A 27558-nucleotide genomic window follows, 5' to 3' on the forward strand; every position below is an offset into this window, starting at 1 on the left:
GGTGGATTGTGTGACTGACATTTGTTTGGCTTCTGCATACTGTCAGTCCTTGACAAAGCATTGTCCTCAGCTGGATGTGGTATGGGTACCTGGAACTGAGATTGTTTTCACCTCCTTTCAGCACTGTCTGTGGAAGCTCATTTGCACTTGGTAACCCATGCAATGGATCCACTGGGCTGGATTCACTCCCTGTTTCTTACAGGTTCTCTCCCTTAAGAGAGTGCTACCAGTAAACTCTAAACATGGAGGTGGAAGTCTGAACTCATGGATGTAAAGACGTATTATTGTGGTTCTTCTGCTATACAATCATATTTATCTATCCTTCCCAACATCTGGACACTTTTACAGAGGCACTTTCTGTCTATCTGGTGCCTGTAGTGACCCATGAAGAGCCAGCTGTGTTCAGGCACACCTGGGTAGTTTGCAGAGCTTTGTGTACAAAATGCCACCTGCTCTGTTTCCATAACTCCAACTTGTGTGATCTATGAGTCATACCAGCCAGCCTGCGCCAGATTAAGGGGTTTAAAAGACAGCACTATTGATTTACCACTGTGTTACTGATAAGTGTGAAAGACTTTAAAAAAAAAAAAAAAAAAAAAAGACATGTAGCAAATGTAAAAATAAAAGCTCATGGTCCTGCTGCCTTTAAACCTCCTAATAAGACACCTCCTATGGAAAGCAGTGGAGGTGAAGCTTCCATTCCACCCATCCTTGTGCTAGTCACCTGTTTAGATGAGGGATTTCAGTTTTCCTGGAGCTATTGTAATTGCTTATAGTAGCAATGTAATTGATTTTAGAGGAAAAATGAAAGAAAAAACTAAGAAAGTTCTTTTGAAAACTTTGATGAATTTGAATTACATGGGCTAATCCAAGGTTAATTAAGTAGAGGAAAAAAAGCAGAAAGGCTTACTGAGAATTAAATTATGTCCAAGTAAGTGTTAGCATTAGGAATAAATTAATAGGATGGCGAAGATATAGCATTGGATTTATATTTGATCTATATCAAGGAATTTAATTCTTGAGAAATACACAGTTTTTACAGAAAACAACATATGTTATTATCACCACTATACTTTGGGGAAGCTACAAACTCATAAACTAAGTCTAAATGAATTATATGCCAACGAACAAAGAGAACTGCTCTCCTCAAACAGAGCTAGGTCTCTTAATTCCCACTCTGTTTTGCCTTTGGACTTTATTTAATGAAGTATAAATCACATGCATACATTTTAAGGAATCTTTTTCTTGTTCTCTTTATCAGATGCAATTTCTATCATTTGCATAAATGGAAAGAGGAAGTCTTTCTTTGTTGGGTATACATACCTTTTTTTTCCCCCCAGATCTTTGGGAAATTAATTGAGACCAGTTAGAACTGGTAAGGGACCTGGTGGAATATTAATATCTGTGAGTTCATAGTTCTAGAATATTTTAAAATTTGAGTTCTAAGTTTCAAAAGAGCAATAGAGTAATAAAAAGGAAAATTTGAGTGGGCTGTATGTTAAAAAGCAATGCAGAACATTTCTGAAGTGCACATAGATAGTCTTGGTGCCCTGCGCAACAGGGTTATACTACATGAAAATGACACCTGTCCATTGGATTGCCTTGCTCATTATGCATTTGATCCTCAGACTGTCAGCTTTTGGTTGTGGGGTTTTTTTTTTTTTTTTTGTGACTCTCTGTTCTGTCTGTTTATAGCCTGAGCCTCAGCTGTCCCAGAGATGCCTCTCACAAACCTCACATATGTGTCTAAGAGCTGCCATTCTCTCTCATCAGCTGTTTGCCCCTCCTAATAGGTCATCTTTGTATCCTACTTGCTCCTTTTGTCTATTTATATATACACTAATTCATGTAATTCTAGGATATACTTGTAATGCTTTAGCACAGAAGTCAGGCATTCTAATTCTGAATCCCCTATAGATATAACTTGCCTCTTCCTTGGCACTAACAAAATCAGGTTTAATTTTCTTTCAGGCTGCAAAGGAAGGGCAATTTTTTTAAGTCTTTATGGAGGTGTTTGTTTTCTCCATGGATGCTTTTGTGATGCATCTATCTGAGCATGGTAGAAATTTTAGTAAGGTCCTTTCCCCCCACTCCCTTCCCAACCATTGTTGCTCAAGTATTGGGAGTCAGGGATAGGCATATTTTATAAATTAAAAAGAAATCAGTCAGTACATTGAAGCAATTAGTGTAAATGAGTCAACAGACAAACAGGCAGACAGAGTTCTCTGTGCTTTTTGTCTTTTCCTGTCCCCAAAGCTTTAAGTGTAGTACAAGAGCTAAATGAACAGAGTGAAAAATGACCACATATAGTGGGCCAGGCTCCAACCTCACTGACAGAGTTGTAAATTCAGAATAAGAACATAAAACCTGCCATCCTGGGTGAGCATGAAAGTCCTTTTAGTCCAGTCCTGGAGAACAGTGGGCAAAAACAAAGGCTCAGGACATGGATTAAGCAGATAAATTTTATTTCTCCTGTTGTAGCCTTTGAACTGGAGCCTAATTTAAAGGAGACAGAGATTATAGTCAATGGTTGAGTTTAATAGCCACAAACAGACTTCTCCTCTGTGATCTAATCCCTTCTTAAATCTGTGGATGTTGGGTGCCCCACAACAACTCAGTGCAGTGAACTCCATAACTTCAGTATGTTTTAAGTGAAAAATTTTTTCCTTTCGACCAGCTTCCTGGTCATTTCACTGAATGCTCCTTCTTGCATTGTGAAAAACTGGGATTGCACTTTCCCATTGGATATTTTTGTAATTTGCCATTTGTAATTTTATGGTCATTTCACTGATGCCACTGGGGGCCCTTTCAACTGACACTGCTGTAAAGGCAAAGTCAAATACATGTTTTTAAGGAATCTGATTAACTTAAAAGTCCAGCTGCTACCTTGGTCAGGATAGTCTCCCTAGCCATCTCTGTTTGCAAGAGGAAAACCCTTTGGAGTTCAGAAATGCAAGGAGAAGGGAGGGAGGTGAGGGAGATAAAACCTGGGAGATGTCCTGGAAACACGGCATTTCAAACACAGCACTCGTCAAGACATCTGGACGGCCCAAAGCAGGAGCTTGTTCTGCAGGTAGAGCCAGAACCAGAGGTGCATACAAGTGTGCAGGATTTGCAGCAACCCTTAAACACATGGAAGGTCTTTACTTTCTAGAAGCTAGGAACAAAGTTGTGCCTGTTTTCTGGAGTTCATGACAGCACTACTTTATTGTCTCTGCACTCACCTTTGCAGTCCTCAGAAAGCAAGACTATCCACACTATTCCTGCTGTATGCTCCAGATCCCTTCCCTATGTAGTAACACTAACCCTGCATTCAGGATGGCTCCAGACTGAGGAAACCTGTTTTTTTCAATGTGTAATCAGAAAGCCATGTTAGCGTGATCAGCATCACCATCCTCATGCTAGACCCCTGTGGCTCTCTGCTCGTGTCTGCAGCTCTTTACATGTTATCAAAACCAACACTACCCAGAGCTCTGAGCCCCAGTAAACAAGCTTGTTTCAAGGAAGATATGTTTCTGGTTCTATCATCAGAGTGCACATGCCATATTAGCCATTATGTGACACCTGTGTGATGACTACTAGCTACCTGGTTGTTCTAGGTATTATTAAAGCATCGATTGAGATTTAAAAAAAATAATAATATAAAAAAAGAAACATACTCAATCTTCAAGGCTGAGGTTGTCAACTTCCAGTTGTTGTCAAGAGAAACAGGAGCACCTTTCATTCTCCAACATTCAAAGCCTGGGACAGCATGTCACTGTAAGTCATTTATTGAAGACTGTCCAAATTCCAGAAAGGACCTCCAACAGTAAAATCTAGATGCTTTTATCCTGTTGAGTATTGTCACTGAAGGACACCTGCCAGGTAATAATTAGCATTGACTCCATGCTTCTCAGAAGGCTGATCAATCACTTTATTATACTATACTTATTAAGGAACCCAACGCCCTTACAGACAATCACGATATAGGTGGACCCAATTGGTCCTTGAATCTAAACACCATCACCATTGGCCAATTAAGAAATCACCCTTTGGTAAACAAATCTCCATAACACATTCCACATGTTCACAACAGCAGGTGCAGCAAGTGAAGATTAGAATTTTTTATCATTCTTTTGTCTGATCTTGTCACAGCCTTCCCCAGGACAATGCCTGGGAAAGATGTGAATTGCTCTCTGTGGCCAGAGAGCTGCTGCCACAGAGTATGACCTCCCATCAGCTGTTAAGGGAATTTTCCCTACAGGAATACCACTGGATTCACTTCTTGATGTTCACCAAATGGTGCAGTATTGCCAGTTGCGAAAACATTCCGTCACTTTCATTCAAGTGGATACATCCAATAGCTTGGCTTTGTTCTTTCTGCTCCAACACTACTTATCAAGAATGTTAGTCAGACTTCACAGGGCTAATTTGAAATAGCCAGATCATGTTATCTCCTGTGATGTTCCTCAGGCTGTTCAGTCTTTGCTTCAGAAATCTCCCACTTTCTTAGCTCCTGTCCTGGTGTGAATAGCTAACCATTCTGTATAGCCATGACAAGCTTTGGGAGAAATCAGTCTTCTGGAATATGTGCTGTACAAATTTACTCCAGAAGTATCAGTTCCCCTCTAACAAGAGGTGATGGTAAGCAAGATATGGGCAAATGGGTATTCCCAAAACCAAGAGGTACTTACACTGGAACATCTTTTGACAGGATGTGGAGAAGGTCAAGGCAGTAAATGTATACACAAGAATACATATATATCCTCAACCTCATACTATTCTCTTGCTGCTTAGCAGATCTTTCGTTATGAATATGACACACCTGTGTGACAACCTCCAGTTCTTAGTACTTGCAACACATTTGCAGGGATTAGAATATGCACTGTCTATATTAGGCAAACACATTTAGCCCAGCAGCCTATTGGACCCCTACTCAGACAGAAAATGGACCACCACAGTTAGGAGTAACAAGCTCATGCTCTCGTGCTTTCTCCATAGAACAGATGAAAAATTATTTCATTGGTTTTTGCATGTGACCAGCTGAATTCAGTGCTTAACCACAGAAACTGCCTCAATGATGGGCTGAGGTGGACTCATCAGTGTTAGCAGCATGGATATGGGGCAAAAGGAATCCACTGTGATATCCTGAGAAGATGGTGGTCTTTTGCTGCATTACTTCTCCAGAATGAACTCCTCAAACAGGGCTGTGAATGCATCCTTCTGCATGCTGAAGAGCCCGGTATAGGCTACAAAAGCAAAATAGCAGAGTCATCCTTGCAAAGACTGTTCAGAAGCATCATGGTGCCCTGAGCGCTTTTCAGCCATTCAGATTTACTTGTCAGTATTGAAGTTTGCTTCCAGTGCCAACCAGGATGTGGTAAATTTTGAGAGGAGCCACATGCTTTAGACTGCATCAATGCTGCTGTTGCTTTCCACCTCTCTTCAGTAGAGAAAGTCAGTGGCAGGGATCAGCAGTGTGACATACTGACTTGTACTAGTACTAGTACCAATACCAAACCAGTATTGGTAACTGCAGGATGAGTTTTTTTGGTTTTGGTTTTTTTTGGGTTTTTTTTAGCCACGGAATCACCGGGGTTGGAAAGGACATCTGGGTATCATCTAGTCCAACCCCCCTGCCAAGGCAAGGTCACCTAAAGCAGGTTACACAGGAACACATCCAAGTGGGTTTTGAATGTCTTCAGAGAGGGAGATTCTGTGATTACCCTGGGAAGCCTGTTCCAGTGTTCTGCCATCCCCAGCCTAAAGAAGTTCTTCCTCATGTTAAGCTGGAACTTCTTGTGTTTCAGTTTATGGACACTGTTCTTTGCCCTATTGCCCGGGTCATGAAAAAAGTGATGATGATGAGCTCCAGAATGATCTGCTCCAGGGATGGAGGTGAGGCTGACTGGCTGGCAGTTTCATAGGTCTTCCTTCTTGCATATCTATTATCTTTTCTCATAACATCTAATTTTTCTAACTGTATTTCAGATAATCTCTTCCTTTTTTCTCAAATCCCTCTTGTGAATGCATGTTTATGCTGTTCCCATTTTAGAGATAATACAATACTAGCTCTTAGTAACTATCACAAACACAATTTGGGAAGAGTAGACGACAATTTCTTCCTCCACCCTGTCTAATTACACATAAGTATTCCATTAAGTAACCCTTCATCACTCATTTCTCACCTGGAAGAAAGCAGAGGTAATATTACAGAGATACTCATAGTCCATCTAGTTCTTGAGCCTTGCTTCTGTCTGGGAATCTACTTTGTATGTACTTAAAAGTGGTTCTCTCTTAAACCATTCAGGGAATACAATTCTGGTGCACAGGAAAGAATGATAAAAAGTAAAACCTGATAAAAAATACTTAAATTTATTAAAGTTAATTTAGAGATATTTAATCAATGTATTCTGATCCAAAGGAAATGGGTCTATTGTAATGGAAAGGGTTAGAATATAGGGCATATCTTCTACACCCCTAGTAGAGAAATCCTTGAGACTTGTGTGAGGAAAAAGGGAGGAGAACTGCACTTGTGTGTGTGTATATTCAATAGACTGTTTTGTCTTTGATTCCTCCTTAACTCCATTAATCCAGTCTCTTTCCCTTTATCTGTCATGATATTGTGTCTTTGAAGAGTTCAGTGCCTGAGAACAGGCAGGTCAACAACCCTTTGGTTGGGTGCTTAATACATACAAATTGAATAAACACCCCAGGAAATTGTAATTCCCAGTGAAAAAGTTTCAAAAAACCCCTGGCTGTTTCTTGTGCCCAAGATAACACAGAGTGACACTTTTTCATCAGAGACAGTGACTCATAGCTAGAGGTTGAATTGTTGTGGGGAATTATTTTATCTGTTGGCTGTATCAAGTTAAGAAAGATGGAGGTGCAACCCTGAATGTCTTATTAACTGCCAAAATAATTACATCATGGACAAAAGGGGGAGATGAAAAGTACTTACATCAATTTATGCTCTTAGTTTATGTGTTCTGGAAAAGTCTGTATCTTGTATCAAGGGCCTCAGGCAAGTTTCATGCTTTACAGTTTGACAGCTTCTGCCCTTCCAATGTAAAATATTTATTTGGATAAAACATACTGATGTTTTATTCTGTTTTTTTTTCTGCTGTTATTTTATCATTGTCTCATTCAGCTTTTTTTTTTGTTGTTGTTAAATCCTTTCACAGGATCTTTAATCCCATGTATACTTTGTTCACTTTCATAATTTTACAATGAATTATGGCATTCCTAAATGTTGTATCCTCCATGCATTCACCTTTATTCAAGACATCAGTTGTTTCTGGAAGCAGGCTGCTGGTATGGCTATGGGTAAACAGAGACATTTATGGAATCAGAATCTAACTAACTGGAAATAATAAAAAACAAAGATGGAAATCAGAAGTAGAGAGTATAATGACGGCTGTCCTCAGTGAAGAATGTGGAAAAAATGTGTGAGATTGCACTAAACCCTAAGATCATCAATTTCTCTACCATGATTGCCTAGACTGCATTTTTTTGTTTCTAGCTAAAGAAAAATGGCATTGTCAGACCCACAGTATAAGTCAGAAAAAGCTGCCACTGTGGGAGGCAGTGAGAGTCCCAGCTCCTGGCAATCTCAAAATCAGGAGGAGGCAGGAGGCCAGCATCACCTCCTCACAGCATCCTGCCTCTGTGAGAGGTACAGTGCCCAGGCTCAGATGTGGTGGGGTGTAGATGCTGTTTGCCCTCCAAGAGGGACTGCAGGCTCCTCACTGACCCTGTGCACTGACTCTGCTGTGCACCCTATAAATCCTCCCCCAGGCTGTCTTGGTACCAGTCAATACATTAACACCCAGCGGGTAGGAAACCCATAAGCAGACGTCATTTCCTTACAGCATTAGGTCCATTCAAAAGTTTTTTTTTTTTCTCTTCCTCACCAGTAGTCAAAGCAGAAACAATTATCTATGAGTGACTAAATCCTTCCATAAAAGCACTCCCAAAAATCATTAATCCTACAGCAGGGTTTGTATGTGCTTTGCCATCACCACTTTTCCCCTTGTAGGAACAGTGGTTGGGGTATTACCCAGAAAAGCTGGAGGGAAAAAATATTTTAAGAAAGAGGTAGGAAGGAGTCTCCTCCTGGGAGACAGTGGTGTGGGAATTTCTGTTGGCAGGAGCATGAGGCCTCTGTGCAGGAGAGGGGATGAAATAAAAAGCCTGCACGTCAGCAGATGGGGAAAGCTCAAACTGAAAAGAAGCTGTTTGACTATTTTCAAAAGCAGGCCCAGGGGGAATTGCAGAAGAGAACAAGCAGGTTTGATATTTTGAGAGAAGGACTGGGGACTCATTGTCTGCCACCCTGATTTCCTTATGAACATCAGGAATTACTGTGTCTGCCTCATGATGTCTGAAATTATTTTCTAAGAGAGGGATGCCTGATTGCCCTTCCCAACACTTATTTTGAGAGTCAGCTGCTGTTGTAGCAGAGTATCAGCCATCCCCTTGGCTCCTATATAAAGAGAAGGAAAAAAAATGTGTTGAAGATTTAACCCTTTGTTCTCCAGGAATCCTCTCTTCTTTGATCCCCACATTCATTTTACTGCTTTCCTGCCTTCCTTTGTCTTTTTGTTGTTTCTTCTCTTTCACCCAGAAAAATTCATCACACATCTTAAATGTAGGAAATCCTCTGTACATGCTGCTTTAAAGTCTTCTGCTGAATGGAATTACATGTTTTGTACCAGTGACTGACAGGTGACACTGCTTTGCCAGGGGTGGATCTGCAGAGTGGGAAGACAAGTTGTCAACTGCTAGTGACAGACACAAAAAAGGAAGACAACCAAAATCGCCAGAATATTATAAAGGACAGATATCCCTTTCTTTGTGATGAAGCAGTAAGTTTTAGCTCTGAGGGAATTAGTGATTCCTACCCTGAATGTTTTATATTTAAATCTTCTCTATGTGGTCTAAATCTTCAGTGGTGCTATTTTGCATCCATCTCTGTGTACAGATATATATAGACACACATGTATATATATATATATATTTGTGTGTTTGTACCTTTTGTGAATAACTACTGGTTATTCCTTTTTTTTAAAAAAGGAATGTCGCTGTAACTACTATACTAAAAATTTTGCCACACTGACACCGACCAAGTGTTTGACACTGAAGTGTTAATATCAGAATATTTCTCTGCTGTTGTAATTTGATGTCTGCTTTGTTCCTGTCACAGCCAGCCAGCACTGGTATCTGACAGCTGGGGCAAAAACAAGTAACATTCTCATGTGTGTTTGGTCCCCTAGAACTATAAGTATGGTTTTACCAGAGGAGAGATACAGCAGGAGGGCCAAGTCTGATAATAATTTCCCAGTAGAGAGGTTAGAGGGCTGGAGACACTGAAAGAGGGGAAAGGGGGTTTTTATGGTTCGGTCTGAGAAGAAGAATCAGAATGTCAGATACAACTCTATTTAATTTTAGGACAAACATTCTGAAAAAACTTTCTGAATAGTAAGGTCCATGAAAATATGAGCTGTGTTTTATGTGTTATTGTGTGACTGAGTTCTTTTGAAATGTAACTGGACAAAGAGCTCAAGTAAGTCCTCTGGAAAACAATAATTTGGCCCTAGGAAGTAGTAAATTACTTAATAAGATCTTTCTTTGTCTAATTTCTGTGGCTTCATGATTGAAAGAGTCTTCTGCCTGCTAGTCTTACATTCACTCTTGTAAAATCCTGTACCATAAAATTAATCTGAGACCTGAGTTCAGTTAGGAGTGTGTGCAAGTAATGGCCGTGATGCAGCTGCAAGTGATCCTGAAATGTGAAAAGAAAGCTTTAGGATAGAAAAGTGAAGCAAGGTAAGAACCTATCAGCAAGTTCCTTCTCCCTGCAGTGCAGTCGATGCAATCAGTACTCTGCACCTTAGGTTCTTTAAATCCTGCATCCTAAATTCATGTTCCTATCAACGTCCAGACACAGATGAAACTTGGCTCCCTTGAGGAGATTCATTGACCTGATTGGAGCTACTCCTGTGTAATGGCATACCCTTTCTGTCGTAAAGTTGGGAGACCTTGCACAGACATTAATGATGCTGCTACAAATCACAGAGATGTGCCCAGTGAGTCATTGGCACAGCAAACCATAGAGCTCAGGTCTAGTAAATCAACTTTTTCCCTTCAGGAAGAAAATGCCTTAGGTGTTTTTGCAGTGTTTGAAAAGTTCCTTTTATTTTCACTGAAATTAAAAAAAAAAAAAAAATTAAAAAAAAAACCCCAAACATCCACCCCAAAACCTTGCTTTGCAAACATTTTTTTAAAATCAGCTTTACTGGTGTAAGCAATATTGTGTATATATTAAAGAAAATTTTGTATATTAAGGCATGAGATCTAATAGAAATAATTTTATGCCAATAACATACAAGGATAAAAAACGTGTACTAGAAAAGGCAAAAGGGCACAAAAATTGAAACTTTGCAGTCAGTCTTTGAGAAAAACCTTGATCTGTCTTCTGTTTGTATAGGATTAATATTATTTGAGATTGTAATTTCCACTGATTTTTGTATATGGCCTCAATGCACTGTTACCCCAAGAGCTCAAGTGACTTGAGCTATCACACCACCAGAAGCAAGTCTAAAACTGAAGTCTAATATTCCCTTAGAGTGTCTTGTTTTCAGCCCAGCAGGACAGCAAAGCCTCCTCTGCATGGCCTCCTCCTCACTTGCCCTCTTGCAGCAGAGGCCTGTGCACACCACTAAAGTTTTAGCAGGTTTTCCTCTAAAAAGGATGGTCTAGGCACATCACAGACAATTTCATCTGAAGGCAGAGCTATGCCTGATAATGCAAAAAGGTTGATTTAGCCATGCCTTCATGCTTCCATACAGTCTGTGTGCCTGCCAGACACATGCATGTCCTTGCTAGGGGACAGGGTGGTTTTGCAATCAGGGCTGTGAAGTACTGTTGATGAACACCTCCCATTGACAGCATGACAGTTGTTCAATAAAACAAAGACAAAATGAGATTTTTCTCACACTTTGCAAGTATGAGGCTTACCTTTTGGAAGCTGGAAACAATAAAAGATGTTGTCACAGTCACCCACTGCCCTGGGCAGCAGCAAGTCAGAAATGAGAGCACTCATCCTGCCAGACCTCCTTTGAAAACAAATTGCACAACAGAGTCCATAGCAGTTCTAATGGCAGTAAGAACACAGATATTTCTTTGTGCAACTGTAACAATTAAGAAAAGCTAAAGCATTTTCTGCAATACCAGTACCCTTTGAGTCAGCAAGAAAAATGAAAATGGCTCTTCTATGGAAACCTCTGGAGAGAAACAAAAAAACAAACCTGCAAATGCCACAGCTATCACTGCTTCCTTTTTTTTTTTTTTTTTTTCCTCTCTTAATGATGGTGTTTAACCCTAAGAAAGAAGGAGGAGAAACTTTTACTTTCCATTTTCCCTCAGCCTAAGTGATGTTTTTTTTTAACTTGGATGAGTCAATATGCACTTTTGCAATACAAGGACACCCCCTGGAAAATCCCACTTTTAGCCATTTTCCCATGGTAAGTCTGAAATATTTTTTACTGTGCTCACCCTTCAACTGTCTTGATCATCAAATAAAAAGCCAAGATAATTAAATTAATTATTCTACCCAATTTATAAATTTTCACAGGAAACAATTATCATTAGAAATAGTGAATGCTTCATATTTACAAATTCATTGTTGGTCTCTTCCTCCCCACTGTTTTTCTTACTAGGGAAGATAGGTTTGCTTTGGTTATCCATAGAACTCTCTACCATAAAATATGCCATATAATTTGCTGTTGGTCTACAGCAGGTAAGTTTTCCAGCACAGCAGTATCAACTAAGGGTATTTTTAATTTAACCATTTGTTTATATTGTCAGCAGCTTAGTGTAGATCTGGTTACACTGGGTTGGAAAGTGCTTTTGCCAGTATAACTTCACATGCGAATGAGTGTTTTCTGTGCCAGTAAAATTAGTTTCTTTTCTCCCTGGCCAGTAGAAGCTGCACCCACACAAGGATAGCTTGCCAGGACAGTTATATTGGTAAACTTTTCCTCATGCTGACCTGGTCTCCAAAACAGCATTGCATAAATAATAGGGCAGGTGGGAGCAATCATAAGTGAATGCCAAAATACTGCAGCTGAGTTAATTCATATGTAAGAAGCCTTGTGGTGGTGTGGTTCTGTCAAGGGTCAGCTATTTTGGGGCAGGTGGAGAGAATTGCAGAAGGAGATGACACACTTCGATATTGCTTTAATTCTGCCTTTAGAAATAACTTTACAGTTAAAGCTACTTTGAAAAGGAGTAGGGCCAGATTATGGCATGACTCCAGTTCCTAGGTGGTCAGGACTAGAAGGTAGAAAAGATGAAACAAAAGGAAAAGCTCTCATGGGAGTAGCTGAAGAAGAGGAGACTTTTTTAGTTGAGCCAGGGAAGAAAGGATCTAAGTGTGGGGTGCTGGCAGAGGGAGAAAGGCACTTAGGTGGGCTGGGCCAGTTAGAACACCCAGCTCTTTGAACATGTGCCTCTGTACTGGCTCACTCTGCACACTGGATGAAAATCAAGGTATTGGCTATAATTTAAAAGCAGCTGTTGGCTCTGTTCCTGGTGGTCTCCATGGTCTCCAGCACTGCCTCATGATGTCTTTCACTGCAGCTTCACTACTGGTCCCAAGGGCTGGACTCCGGTAAAGCAGTAGTATGTGTCCTTCTTGGAAAAGGACTTTTTGTCTCGAATTTTCTAGTTTCTGCAGTATGGTAACAGTAAAGTGTATAAGTAATTTAAGTTTTAATATTTTTCATGCCCAGTTATCTCTTAATTTTTGCATGCATTTAATCCATATATTTTGGTCATGAGGGTTAATTTCCAAGAGCTGTGTCTGGCATACCAACAAATTATCTCTGCTCTGAACCAACTCTTTTGAACTACACCAGTTGTTAACAAATGTTTCTCTGAGCAGCTGTAAGGCACCTGGATTCTGTGATGAATGTCACAGTCTAACCAAACTAAATAATGCCTTTATAATACATATCAAATAACCTGAGTATCTACTGCTGGTTATGACATTTGTAAACTTATCCATGGCTTTACATAAATAATGGCTATTGTAAATGTTTAGACATGATCCTTCTCTGTGTAAAATAAAAGAAAGCAATCTGTATACTGGAAATTCTGGGAATGCATTATAAAAATCAAAACTTGGGACCATTTGGAAATATTTTTTATTTCCTTATTTAAATTAAAACACTGGACTTAATCAGGTGCTCTCCACAGGTCTTCCATTGTTTTCTGGATTTATGGATATTTAGATTTTATTTATTGTCAACAAAAATCTATTCACAGAGTGTCAGTGTACCACTTCTTGCCTTTATATGAAGAGAGATATTATCTTTATTGCAGCAATCAAAATTCATTCAGAATGAGCTTGAAGACTCTGCTATTAATGCCTAAGGTCTGAAAAACATTTCATGCAACATGTTTCTACTGCATCCTGTTGAACTCATTTTACAGTTTGACAGTGGCATTATGGATTGCTTAATCTTTCCTTTCCTAGTAAAGAAAAGTCAAGACTTGCCTTCCTACTAGATCAGTATTTCTTTTGTCAACAGAGGGTTAATGAATAAAACAGTTTTCAAGGTCAGATTGGCAAGTCAGGCTTATAAAAATCACCTCATACTTCAGCAGTGATAAAACAAGAATTGCGACTCAAGTTTTGCTTCTTTCTCTTAAAACCATCTGATTAAAAACAATGACAGATCACTCTGACATGTATCATAGGTTTGAAAGCTAATTCATACTCTTCCATATTACTGCATTAGTGACTAACATCTGCAAAATAACATAAGGAAGCAAAAATCCCTCAGCAACAAAAGATAGCTGCTATTCATTACCCTGATCTGTTTAGTTATTTTAAGAAAAGATTCATAATAGAAAAATATTTGTATTTCTGTATGTAATTTCCTTTCTATTTTGTTGTTGTTTGGTGTCACTAATTGAGATTACTGTATCCTTTTAAGTCTTTATAATTTCTTTTGAGTTTAGAGTTGGTTCTTGGTCCAAAATAAAATTTTATCAGTTGGACCATACCTGTTAAAGTATCAATTACTGATGACTTCCGTAGATACTTTTGCTGTTTGATCAGCAAGACACTTTAAAAGCATTTTAAAATGGCATAGGATTATTACATTGCATGCTGTGAAAATCTAAGGTTTGGCGTTGTTTTTTCCCCCTTTGGTATACTTGAAATAATGTATATCTCAGTAGTACTTGAGATTATGCTTAATGGTAAATTTAGTCAGGAATGTGTTCTCACACTGCAGGGCCATTCTTCATTACTGCATCCATGTGCCTAACTGCCTCAGCACAGCAGCAAGTAAACAGCAGTAATGATCCCAGTAACAGCCCTGATAATAATCAGATAAACATGAGCAGAGAACTCACTTCTAATTTTTTTTAATCTTTTTTTTCCCCTACTTACTCCAAGCAAATCTGATTTTTTTTTGTTTTTTTCCAGTTCTCCCCATGAAACATTGCTACTTACACCTCCCAGAGTGCACACAGGTGATGGCTATATTTTGATATCCAAATATTTAAGGAATGAAGATTTAATTTTCATCAGGGAAATTGAGAGGTTGCTTTGTTGCCTTTTTTTTTTTTTTTTTGAAGCAACATTCACCATTGTGTAGGCTGATCCTATACATATTAGTATGGTAATTTAGCAATCAGTCTAAAAACCAGAAATAATCTGACAGCTCAGCAACAGGGAAACTTAAAGAAGTGAGGGTAAATTATCCTGATTTCAAATTTTATTAATTGAAAAATAGGACATTTTTTCAAGAAAGTAGTGAAGCAAAATTTATTTTGATTTAAATTAAAGAGCTAAATTTGAAATACATATAACACCCTTGGGTGCCTTCCTCTTATTATCCTTCATCAAAACCTTCTGACTCCAAAAGTGCTCAAGACTGAAGAACCTCCATTGCTTTTGCTTATTTCTTTGTATATAAGAGTCTTTTTTGTAAGCAAGGACTCAAATTATGAAGAACTTTAAATAACATTCCTTAAGCCATAATTCTCCCTAGGAGTTAATGGAGACTTGTCACTTTCTTCTCTCTATTGAAAACTAATGGTACAGATAAATCATGAGCATATTTAAGCATACCATATAGTTTTGTCTCATTCTGCTCTTAACATGGTATAATAAGAAGCATCTGAGGAAAATGGCATGCCTTGAGCAGTTAGGGATGCATTTGGTCATCTGCCATCTTCCAGATAAATTTAGAGTACAATAAGGATTTGAGAGTACAAAATACTGTGAATAGTAAGGGATAAATACTTGAGAACGGTAACTAAATCCTGCATTTTGGAATTATCACTGTGACCAACTGCCCATGAAATGTTTCTCATTTTAATGTATAGTGTGTCTGCATATAATTCTAGATCTGTATTTATATCTGCAGCCATATGCTGTTAGATTACCATCTCCTGTTCCGACAAATTACTGGAGTTGCAGTTGCCAAAGCAAACAAAGTTCTTTTTTTTTTCTCAAAAGCACTGAACACATAACACATGACGCACTTCATTCTTTCTTATGTGATAACTATTAAAATAACAAGCTACTAATATGCACAATGTGTAAATGAGCAGCAAAGTTAAAAACAGAGGAGAAAATAAGAGTCCTACATTTGTTACTGGCTTCTAATCAGAGCAGCTGTTTGGGGAGTCCTTCTCAGAGAAAGCAAGAGACACAGGTGCATGCTCAGCCATAAGTCAGTCTATTTTCCTGCACCCTGATTATTCTGGAGAATGCCATTGCTCACTTTAGATTGTTTAATGTCAGAGACTGTAAGAAAGTTTTCTGTAAATCACTGGAGATTAACATCTTGCAATCTGAGGACCACTGGGGTATGGTCTGTTGGTTTTATTAATTTTGCTGTGGTTCACTCATTGGAGTGGGATTCCAGAGCCAGAACCTTACTATTAAAGGAGAAATTATTGGTTTAATCAGAAAATTAACAAGTTCAGAGATTAATTGCAAGGCAGCAAATAGCAATAGGCTCATTGATAATACCGTCAGTATATCACTAAACAAAGGCCCAGAAAGGTGAGTGCCTTATCTCGTTGAAATCTTGTGTTCATCTGCTGATTTGACAGCAAGCCTTTTTCAGTAGAGCAAATCTATACATATTTTCCAGCCAAGAGTTATGAGTGGGAGTTTTGTCTGATTTCAACAACTAGTAATCTCTCTTTTGGCTGACAATGAAGCAATATGAATATTTTTTAACAAATATTTGTCTTGCAGGGTCTCATTTATATTCCACTGTATGAAAATGTTTAAGGATAAATTAGGCAGCACTGTCAGATCAACATGCTACTTGTAGACTTGCCTAAGTTTTCAAGAAAAAGTATGATCACCTGCATTTACCTGTATGCCCTTTGACACTGGATAGACGCCTGTATATGTCAGCTAGAATTCAGCATAGAAAGCAACAAATTTTAACAAAAAAATTGTATAATCTACTCATCAGTGTAATAGTCAATCTGTTTCTGGGGTAAAATTGATCTGTGTTAGTTTTAAGGATATAAAAATTGGAGATTTCCTTTAGCATAGATCTCTAGACTCTTTAGGATGTAGTAACATAACAGGCTTTAGTACGGACTGTAGGAACTCAAACACAGCAGTGGCTCCTGCACTAATTGTTACCAATATTTTTGACCAAACTCAATAAATAGTTTCTTCTCTTTTTCAAAATATTTGCAGTAGGTAATTTCCTACTGAAGAACAAAGTAAAGAACAATATAGTAAATCTCAAAAGTGCTATTCTATGAATGCTATTGGACTCTGAAAATAGATGATTAATACCTTCCAGGGCAGATATGAAATTGAGGCTTCTAATTTTCTAATGTTCTCACCCCCTGGCACTTTTCAGGTGGAATAAGGAAGCATGAAACGCTCTGTTTGGGCCTGTTCAACAGAATGAAGTCCAAGAAAGCATTCATTAGTAAGAAAGTATCCCTTGGTTCTAGAATCATACAATGGTTTGAGTTTAAAGGTCATCTAATCCAATCCCCCTGAAATGAGTAGGGACATCCTCAAGTAGATCAGGTTGCTTACAGCCTCATCTAATGTGAGCGTGAATGTTTCCCAGGATGGAGCATCTGCCACCTCTCTGGGCAACCCATTCCAGTGTTCATCACACTCAATGTAAAAAACTTCTTCCTTGTATGAATTTTGAATTGACCCTACCTTAGTTTAGAAACATTATCTCTTGTCCTATTGCAACAGGCCCTGTAAAAAAGTTCTATTTTTCTTGTAACCCCTTCTAAGTACTGGAAGGTTGCAATTAGGTGTCCCCAGAGCCTTCTCTTTGCCAGGCTGAATAAATGAACTTACCTTTCTCATTTCTGGGCCTGGCAGCAGAGGAGAAGGGCACTGCTCTGAAGAACACCTGTCTCAGCTGTGAATGCACTGGCTGTATTCTCAGTACAAGGTTTTTTCATGTGCTTTGAATGGTGTAAAACATAGACATCTTACCTAATGTGGTCCTGTAGCTCCTTCTATAGTTGCTAAAGAGAGATGGACTGCTCCAGCTTCTCTCCACACTGCCACAGCCATGTCTTGCAGTCATTCACACTGAAGTAATCTGACTTGCCCTCTGGAGGTGGCTGATCTTTCTTCCTCAGGCTGTAGACATGAACATGATTCCTGTTTTGTCCAGGGAACTTTAAGGAATTAAAGTTGGCTCAAGCGCACTCTAGAGTTTGTCAGTGGAATTTGAGTTGCCCAACAGAAAAGTTTTCCAGCTAAAGTGCTGTGTAATTATCATATCCTGCAGTATAGGGCAATGTCTCTACTTTCTGTTAATTGCACTGAATATACAGCAAAAAACCTTTGCCTTGGCAAGCCTGTACTTTCCCCATCCTGTTGAAGTAATGTTGTTAGCTGTGTATAAGGAAGTTTGCTAGTCATTCAGACAATTCCAATGTTCACATGTAGGAATTCACAACTAGGTTTACTCACATTTATTTGATATAAAGCACAAATGTAACTAAATCGGGTTATAGGCACAGTCAGAGAAACTGCATTGTTCAGGCAGTATGTGTACACACTTGAAAAAGAAGGGGCACTTAGCAGAGATAATAGAAAGAAAAAGAAAATCTATGACATTTTTTGCTAGCTACTCAGATGTAATTAAAACTGATGTTTTGATAGTATTAAATAATGAGCTGTGTTGATATAAGAAGGTGCCATTATTCAAACTTAATTGTGTGTTTCTAGATTTCATGTGCCAGCTGAGTCCCCAAACTACTTTAAAATTAGGGGAATGATTGTAGAATGTGACTCAACTGTTAACTTAAATGCAATTCACACAGGGAAGATAACAGGGAAAAAGTATATTTATCAACTTATTTGTTCCTTGTCTTCACACTGAATCACATGCTTAGTAGCACTGGCATACTTCTGACTGTGAGGTGGTCAAAATTCCTTAAGCAGGACGTATGCAAATATATTAATTTTAAATTTCCCAGATATGGTGGGTTAAATCATTAACATCTCTTTAAGTTTGGTCTTAGTAAATCAAACTGTGGACAGATTTCACCAAATGAGAACAGAGAAGGCACAAAAGGAAGATATTGTTTGGTCCGTTACTGCTGGTGGTTTAAAGCACAGTGATAAATGTAGGCTTCAATTAGGTTTGTGTTCATGTAGTGCCATGAAGTCATTGGTTCTCTCACACAGCTGGAGTCTCTTTTGCCTGATGCAGTATGAAATGAACAGTTCAATGAGGTAAAGCAGGGAGTTCTAAGGATGTCATCTGCTAAAATCAGTGTGGTCCGAGCAGAAAAACCACTTCACTGCCCTGAAAACATCAGCCAGATTCTTTATTATTTGCCATGTTGTATTATGAAACCTCTTGAACTTCAAGAAGAGTTTGAAGAGCTGGCAGTTAGGAGGAGAAAGACATTCTTTTTTTGCTTTACATCTGACTATATTTGAAAAGTAGCAGAGTCACTGTATAACCATAATAAAAGGTTCTTGTACAATCACTTTTCATTCAGTCATCTATCAAAACTTTACAAAGTACAGCAGCACCTTCAGTCTGGATGAAAGGCTGAACTTTAATATTTTCATTCCTTTCATTTTCATTCCACTTAATATTTATTTAATATAATTTCTGTGATTTTTATGAAATACAAGACTTTTGTGAAGTGCTATTAGTAACATGTTATTAAAACAAAAGGAATTCTTCTTATGCCCTTTTTTTGCCTATGACTTCAGTGACAGAAAAAAAGCATGGCATTTACTTTTTAATATACATGCCTTTTCCCAAAATTCTGTCTTATCAAAGAATGATCTTTCAAGAACTGTGATTCTGTGAAATATAGCCACCAGTTGGAATCAATGGTTCATTGGAAAAGTGAAGCAGAGAATCAACTGTACAATCAGAGTCACAGAAATAATTAAGGCTGAAAAAAGAGATCTCTGAAGGTCACATAGGGCAGGATTTACTCTGAGCAGAACTAACTTGAAAGCTGATCAAGATGCCCAGGACCTTGTCTATTGAATTGGTGTTTCTCCAGCATAGACTTGACAGATTTTTGGGCTACCTCTTCTAGGACTTAACTCATTGTGAAAATTTTTCCTTATTCAATCCTTATTATGTCTATTGTCTCTTGACCTTTCACTGTGCACATAACTGTACATCACCAAAGCCTTGTGCATTTATCTTCCCAACATCTGTTAAAAGGATTCTTAAAATACCTCACACCACCTTTTTTAGTCTTACCATTTTAGAAAGCTGGATGTGAAGGATGAGGAGTGCTTAAATCTAGCCTTGATGGGGACCTCAGCAGTGTAAATCTAGCCTGTGAATCTCTCCAAACCTCATTGCATACAGCTGCTGTCAGTGCTGTGGTGACGCTACCAGAAGAGCACATTTTTGAATGATGGAGCATCTGGGAGACACTGACAAGTCCTGCATGGGGATATACTGACAGTTTGAAAGGAGCCTGATCTTAAACATAAGGCCTGAAAATATTTTTGCAAGCCTTAGCAAGAAAGAGTGTGAGGGACAGTTCTAGGAAGTGATCATGGGCTGAGGGGATGGTCAGCGAGGAGCTGGGCTGGCCAGAGGAAGATGACAGTACTTCCTAAGCAGTGAGAGGACCTTGAAAGGGAAAGCATATTATATTCTAAGGCAAGAATATCCTTCAGGAAGGTTTACAATCTAGTAATGATTTTGAAGGAAAGAAACATACTTTTTGCTCTCATTTGGGTTTAAACTGAACTTTCCCTGGTGTCCCTAGCAAATCCATTTGACTTGGTAGATTAGAAACATACAATTCTCTGTATTGAAAGTTCCTCTAAGTAGTCACCAAAAGTTTGATCTTCTAGTTGCAGGTTTTCAGTGGTATCAAATCAACTAAAATCATAACAGTGCAACACATATATATAGAGAAAGCAGGCTTTCTCTACAAAAAGCAGCATCCTGCCTGATGCCCTACTGGCCTGCTCCAAAACTCAAGCTGTTTTGAAGCAGTGGCCAGAGCTCCATTGAAGTACTGTTCTCCCTGTCTCACACACAGAGTAAAAGGTCTCTGCTAATAATTTTTTTTTCATAGCAGACTATTTAAAAGGATGATTCTGTGTCTCCAGGTCTTGTCCGTGCAGGTCCAGAAAGGATTGCTCTTAGTGGTTTGTGCAAAAATAACCTCAGGTGTTATTTGAGATTACCACTAAGATAAAGGAACCACAACAGGTCTTTAATTGTCTGTCTCACTGCTTCTAGTAATTTTCATTGAAATAAGAAGCAGCTGGTAGAGTCCATGGCAAGAAAATCCATCAATCTTTCTTAACATAAAACACTCCAGCAGTTTTTGGTCTTCTGATGGCAAGAGAAACATATTCTCTCTTCAGGTGGTATTGTGGCTATTAATAGGAAAGTATCTACTTTTCTACCATCTCTAAATCTGTCTTTTCAGCTACCATTAGTTAATCATAGTAAAGGTTTATTGCTACAAGTCTCTTTGCAGCTCCCACAAGACATTTCAAGCTGGAGACCTCATACTGCCCTGCCTTACTTTTTTTCAGACATACATTTTGGTTTTTTTCACTTGTAAATGCATAACCCTGAATGAATTGTTGTCAGCTTGTTTACAGGATCCTTTTACATGCTTTCCCTATTGCTGGGAGCACATCTTTCTTTTGCTTTGTTCAGTTTTTTCCCTTGACAACTGAAAACAACAATAACAAAAAGTGCCCAAGAGCTATTTTAATTCCTTATAGTTATTATAATTGCAGTTTTCATGGGATTTCTCTGCAGTTCTTTGGAAGCAGACAGTTGTTTCCATACTGAAACAAGTCTATGCTACACATTAAAAGACTGCGAAATAGAATTGTGATAACCTATAACTTAGGTGTTTATTAAAAGATATTTTATTGTGTTAAAATCCATACCCTACAGTAATGGTTGTGGCCTCCTATTGAGAACTTAATTTCCACTTAAATTCACAGTACCAAGCACAAGGTAATACTCATCCAAAGTACAAAGGGGTTGATATCTACTAATTTTTTAAATTATTATTTAAATATCTATCATGGTTTTCTGACATATCTGACATTTCTGATTTTTAAATCTAAGTACTTTTGAAAGGTCGTTCTAGAGATCACCCTGCTTATTTGAGCTGCTGAATACTTTTCAAAAGATTGCTAGTAGCAAATGCGAAAATTAGTTTCACACATGGAATATTGTGTAATGTTTTGGTAGAAGTATTAGGAATGGAAGAGCATTCATTATAGTTGGAGTGGACTGAATTTGAGAAAGAAATTCAGAATAATAACTCAATAGATTTACTGAGATGCCAGTTTTGGGTTTCTTAGTAATTGAACTACTTTAGCTTAGAGAATCCTAGCAAAAATACTTTAGTTCATATCACTGTAACACAATAGAAACAAATTATTTCTAGCAACATCTTAATATAATAATTATTAATAACTTGCTTTTTAAAAAGGTGGCACATGCCTGAAAAGCAAAGCTATAATAATCAATAATTCAGCCTGATTGCATTCTGATTGATTTAATAATAATTTACTTCAATTTTAATAATTCTCCATTAAAAATCTACTGGTTTATGCATAATAGTTTTTAGCACAAGAGACCAAACAATGATTCTCTTATTTATGACTACAAGTACCATAGTAAAAAACCAAAAGAGGAAAATATGTCTGCTTTACCATGGAACTGCTTGCTAACCCCACTGCCCAAATCAAAAGAGAATGTCCATGCTTGTCTTCAGTTATACCAGTCTGTTGCTGTTACTTTGCTGTTCCATGGTTGTTACTCAGGAAAATTTGCTGTTCATTAAAAAGGCCAGCACAACTTGGCCTCAGTGACTGAAACACTGTTATGAAATGCATTTTTAGAGGAGCCTCTAGCAACCTCTGAACTGGCCGTGAGTTATTTAGAGGTGTGGGACTACATTTATCAATGCCAGGGCTAGCCACATTTGATGCATAGGATCAGTTCCATAAGCTTAATTTGCTTGTGTGTACTGAGAAGTACACAAGCACAGAGATTTCATCCTCCTCTTATGTAGGACATGGGAAAGTCACCTTTATTTCTATGCTGCAACAAGAGCACACTGAGATTCATGCAATTGATCACTCACAACTCTGGAGATGGTCATCTCGCTGAACAGTTAATTTGAGCCCCAGTCCCACATCCTCTAAAATTACCTGGGAGTATTCCCACAGGCACTGAGGGCAAAGAATCAATCACTGTTACTATAATTAATGGTAGAAGATGCATTTAGTTCTGTGGGAACATGGAATTGTTTAAATGCTGCTAAGTGCCTCAGGCTAAATAGCAATACAGGCACAATTCATTTTAAATACTACATCTCAAAAAAAAATATTGCTCTCTGAGCATTTTTATAATTGATATTTTATTTATTTAAGTGAGCTTTTATGGGCATTCTGAAAAAAAAGAAAAACCCAAACCAAAACCTTGGGCATACATAGTTTATGGGTTTTGTATAGAAGTTTTCATACACTTCTGGAAGACAGACACTTTCAAAGTGGGTGGTGGAAGACATCTAATTGAGCATGGCAGGAAAATACTAAAAGCAGAGAATACCATATAAGCTGTAAATTATGTGGATAAGAAATGTACATTTATTCCAGATTCACTCAACGACTGTGCAATTTTAGTTGATAAATTGAGTTTGAGCTGAGTATCTTCCAAGTAAAAAGAGTAAACCTCTCTGGCTTGAGCTCAAAACTGTAGGCTCCTTGCCTGGGACAGTAATATCATATCCTTTGTGGTTCAGGCACGGGGGAGAAGATGCGGGAAACTGATCCCTACATATGTTTTTGTTCTGTACAGGAGACTATTCCCCACAGTGTTGGCTGGAAACCACCTATAGAATGGGGCTGCTGGGGAGTTCATATAGGTTTCTGATTCAAGATTCCTTCTCCAGATGGCCAAAGTGGTTGAGTGACTGAGCTTTAGCTTGTATCCATGAATAGCCTCCAAAGGACTGGCCATCCCAGAGTCCTTGGCACATGGACAATTTTCTCTCCTAGTGCACCCTCTGGACATTAGGAGGAGAGTTTTACCACTGATCTGCTGAAGACTCTATCGTATGAGGAACTGAAGTTATCCTTGGAAGCTGGAACTCTCACTGCTAAATACCAGATCGCCTCTAGAGTTACAATAGAGAGCTTCTCTCAACAGACGCATTTTTAGCTGTTCTTTCCAAGTGTGGTGAAATTATGCTATGCAGAAGCATTACTTAATCAGGTTTGATTGCAGCCACAGCACAATTTACTCTCTTTTATATACTGCCGACTAGTCTAGACTACTAGCTCACACAATATTAATGCATTACAGATTAAAAGAATATTGTTGGAAAATACTGAAAGAGAGCTTTGTTTATGTCACACTCCTACTAAAACTGAAATTAAAATGTCTATTCTTCATCTACTGAATAGTCACTTCAATAGCATTCATTTAAAATTGCCTAAAAATTCTTAGATTGACATTCTGCAATTGTAGGTTATAGCAAAAGGATTTGAGTTATGCTATTTTTTCTGAACTAAGAAATAACTGCATAGAATTTCTCTTGGGATAGAAAGAAAAGAAATTAATATATTCCCTTGGTGGTTTTCCTGAATTTTGTTCTCTTTCTATGAACATACTCAGAACCAAGGTAAGAGAATCAGTGAATCTGATTTAAATCCAGAGTCTATTCATCAGAAGCTGCTTCTCAATTCAGAACAGCAAATACCCATGCAGGAAACATGATTCTGCAAGAACAGAGCCCTCTTTCCCAGTGCATTTTACTCTTTGAGACAGAATCTATATTTGTGCTTATCTGAAGGCTGAAGATCTCTTTGCCAGAACAAAGTTTTCATTGAAATAGTTGCTTTCAGTCTTCCGGGTCTTTGGCCTAAGAGAATTATTACAGTTTCTGTAGAAATCAATGCATTTGAATCATGCTCAGTCTGACTTTCCCGAAACTAATATTGCACAAAAGTGCAGAGGAGCTTCTTTGGAGAAGAAAAAAAAAAAAAAAAAAAAAGACAATTTTTTAAGAAGAAAGAAAAAAAAAAAAGAGTAAAAGACAGCCTTTATGTTTGTGGGCTTTTCTTGTTTATATTATTATTTTTTTTTTTTATTATTATTATTATTATTATTATTATTATTATTATACAGATAATTACTACATATAACTTTCTACAGAGTAAAAATCCCCAGCATTAGGTAATTTTAAGAATAGATGTCATGAATTTTATTAACAGGATCAAATATACCTCAGAACACAGTCTGCTGATTCAGGATAAAAAGATAACATTAGTATCTAATACATTTCTCATTACTCTGACTTGATTGTTAATAGAGTAAAATAATATCCCAAAGTGGAATCTGCTTTACCTAAAATGGTCACTGGTGACTGATCTCTCCCTGCCCTTTTCTTCACCCATAAGCTTTTCATTATGTTTTTTCTCCCCTGCCCAGTTGAGGAGGGCAGTGATAGAGCAGCTTTGGTGGGCACATGGTGTCCAAGCAGAGTCAACAAAATACATTTGTAATTTTTTCCACTTTTTTTTAAATTCTGCACTGTTATTTCTGCAGTTACCCAAGCTTTTCTGATTTTCAGTTACATACCTAAGAAACAACACATAAGATTGAAAGAGTACAGATCTCTTTATTTGTAAGTAGAAGGACACATCTGAGAAGAGTGATTCAGAAGAGTGCCCATCAGTCTAATAGAGATTTTTCACCAATATTCCAATAGTTCATTTACTCTCTGTTTTATTCTAGCTTTCCCTGTTCTGTAGTATTCAGTGTATGCATGAAGTCAGTATTTCTTTCTCTTTAATCCTCTTAGCTTAGCAAATATTATCTAGCTTGCACAATATTATTATTAATAGATAGGATGTTAAAGTAAACCTTCCAGTTCCCCATTGTCGTTAGAGAGTCCAGATTTTTTTTTTCTCAGATTTTTATTAACTCTATCTCTCCAGTTAATATTAATTCAATGTTCAGCTGGTGTCAGCCAATATAAACTGATGAAGCTTTACAGATTTATGCAGCTGAATTTTTAGTTTATGATTTCAATAGGTTACATTTAATGGTAACCTATAAAATCAGTTGCCTATTCATCTGAATATTAATCCACACACAGTGTGGATTGAATTATCCTTACCCATGCTGGTAGAAAGGGGAAAGAAGAGAAAACACACAAATAGCTAATCTTAGTGAGGACTTATAGAGAAATACGGAATAATAGAGAATCATGGGAAATATAGACTAAATAATTCACTTTCATAGCAGAAATTGTGCACATACATATTCTTAAGGCATAATAGTTTCCCTTTCTCTTGCTTTCTTGAACCAGCTGTTTGCCCATACTTTCTTGTTAGAGGTATACAAAACTAGCTGAACCAGACAACATTCTTTACCCTGACCCAGTATCTCTTTTATACTTTTGTAGCAACTAAATGATTTTGGATTTCCCATGGCTTTTACCCATATTTGATTGCTGTTTCCTCTTCCCTATTCTTGTTGAGATCTGGAGAAAGGTAATAAATCTTCCTACTGCCTTTTCCAACCTCTGTATTCACCTCTCAGAACCTATAGAAAAGAGAGCAACAATCTGAAGACAAAAGCCTACGTGGTTTTAAAATTTCATTTGGGGCAGGGTGTTTGTGACTTCACTTGCTATTTCCATTTTATAATAAAGAAACAAATAAAGAGATGATTTGTAACTGAGAATTCACCAGCATGTCAGAGACTAAGGCTCAGCCAGCACCCAGTCAGTCACTAATTTCTGTTCACCTCCAAGCTTTTCAGCCCCATTATATTTTTGAAATTCTGCTTTCTAAAAGATCATGAGAAGTGAAGTTGACTAGTAAAGTGCAACGGTTCCTATTGGTCAGAAATATTAGTATAGAGTAGAATAGACTAGAACTGAAAAGTTCAGTTGGAAGTGACGTACAAAGATCATCTTGTCCAACTGCCCAGTGGCTTCAGGGCTGACCAACAGTTACAGCATGTTACTAAGGGCATTGTTCAAATGCCTCTTAAACACTGACAGCCTTGGGGCACCCACTCTCTCTCAAGCAAACCAGTTCCAATGGTAAAGAAATGTGGTACCAGTTCTTGGTGGAGAAATGCTTCCTAATGTCCAGCCTAAACCTGTCCTGACAAAACTTTGAACACTTTGTGTCCTGTCATTGGATACCAGGGAAAAATGTTCATCACCTCCCTCTCCACTTTCCCTCCTCAGGAAACTGCAGAGAGTGATGAGACCTCTACTCATCCTCCTTTTCTCTAGACTAGACCAATCCAGAGTCTTTAACCACTCCTCACAGCAGCTGCTATTAGTCATTAGGGATTTTAATTAATACAGCCTATGCTTGTCTTTTCACACTGAAGCACAAAAATAAAAATAAATATTACCAGTGAAAGGAAAGTTAATGTTGACTAAAATTGTGATTTAATACACAGATGAGTGAAGAACGTTCACATAACTTGAGATGAAAAACTGTTGTGTGATACTACAGAGTAATACATATAATTACATTTAGTGCCTGTTTTAAAAAGAGAAAGAGGCATTACAGTTTTGTGGGCACAACTTATTACAGACAAATATGCTAATGTTTTGATGGTAGTCAAAAAGACAAGCAGTCAGAGGTTTAGAAGTTAAACATTTGAACCTGCAATTTAGTGAAAAAATTTAAATGTGGATTCATATTTATTTTCATTTGCAAGTCTATATGCCTCAAACACCAATTGTTACCTAGTTCATTAAAGCTTTTGGTAATTTAGACAGTTCCTCCACAAATTGATGTATGCCTGCATTGTTCTGTGGCCACAAGCAACAAAAAATGTTGCATCAGATTATTATAAATGGTTCTCTTATAATTGCTTTTCTAAAACAATGTCTGACCAAACTATTTTCAAAATAAGAAGTGTCCGGCCACACCAGTTCAGCAGTTGCAGAAATGTACTCACCAAGGTTTGCATAGCTGAACCAATATCAGGCGTGTTCATATGCACATCAGTCCTTCAATGCACATCCATT

The 27558-nt window shown here is 37.9% G+C and overlaps 1 long non-coding RNA gene across 2 annotated transcripts in view; it reads right to left on the reverse strand.

The window, feature by feature from the left end:
- Positions 1 to 27558, reverse strand: part of LOC140683647 (uncharacterized) — a 132155-nt gene that overhangs the window by 87868 nt on the left and 16729 nt on the right. The window contains exons 2-4 of one of the 2 annotated variants that reach the window (XR_012054853.1): positions 17501 to 17650; positions 10999 to 11096; positions 3887 to 6167 (exon numbers count right to left, since the gene is read on the reverse strand). This is a non-coding gene — a long non-coding RNA (uncharacterized lncRNA). Of the gene's footprint in view, positions 1 to 3886; positions 6168 to 10998; positions 11097 to 17500; positions 17651 to 27558 lie in introns of those variants that run through there. The other variant, XR_012054854.1, reaches the window with a different exon arrangement.

This window comes from Taeniopygia guttata, chromosome 3, assembly GCF_048771995.1.
Source record: "Taeniopygia guttata chromosome 3, bTaeGut7.mat, whole genome shotgun sequence".
NCBI classification, from domain to species: Eukaryota; Metazoa; Chordata; class Aves; order Passeriformes; family Estrildidae; genus Taeniopygia; species Taeniopygia guttata.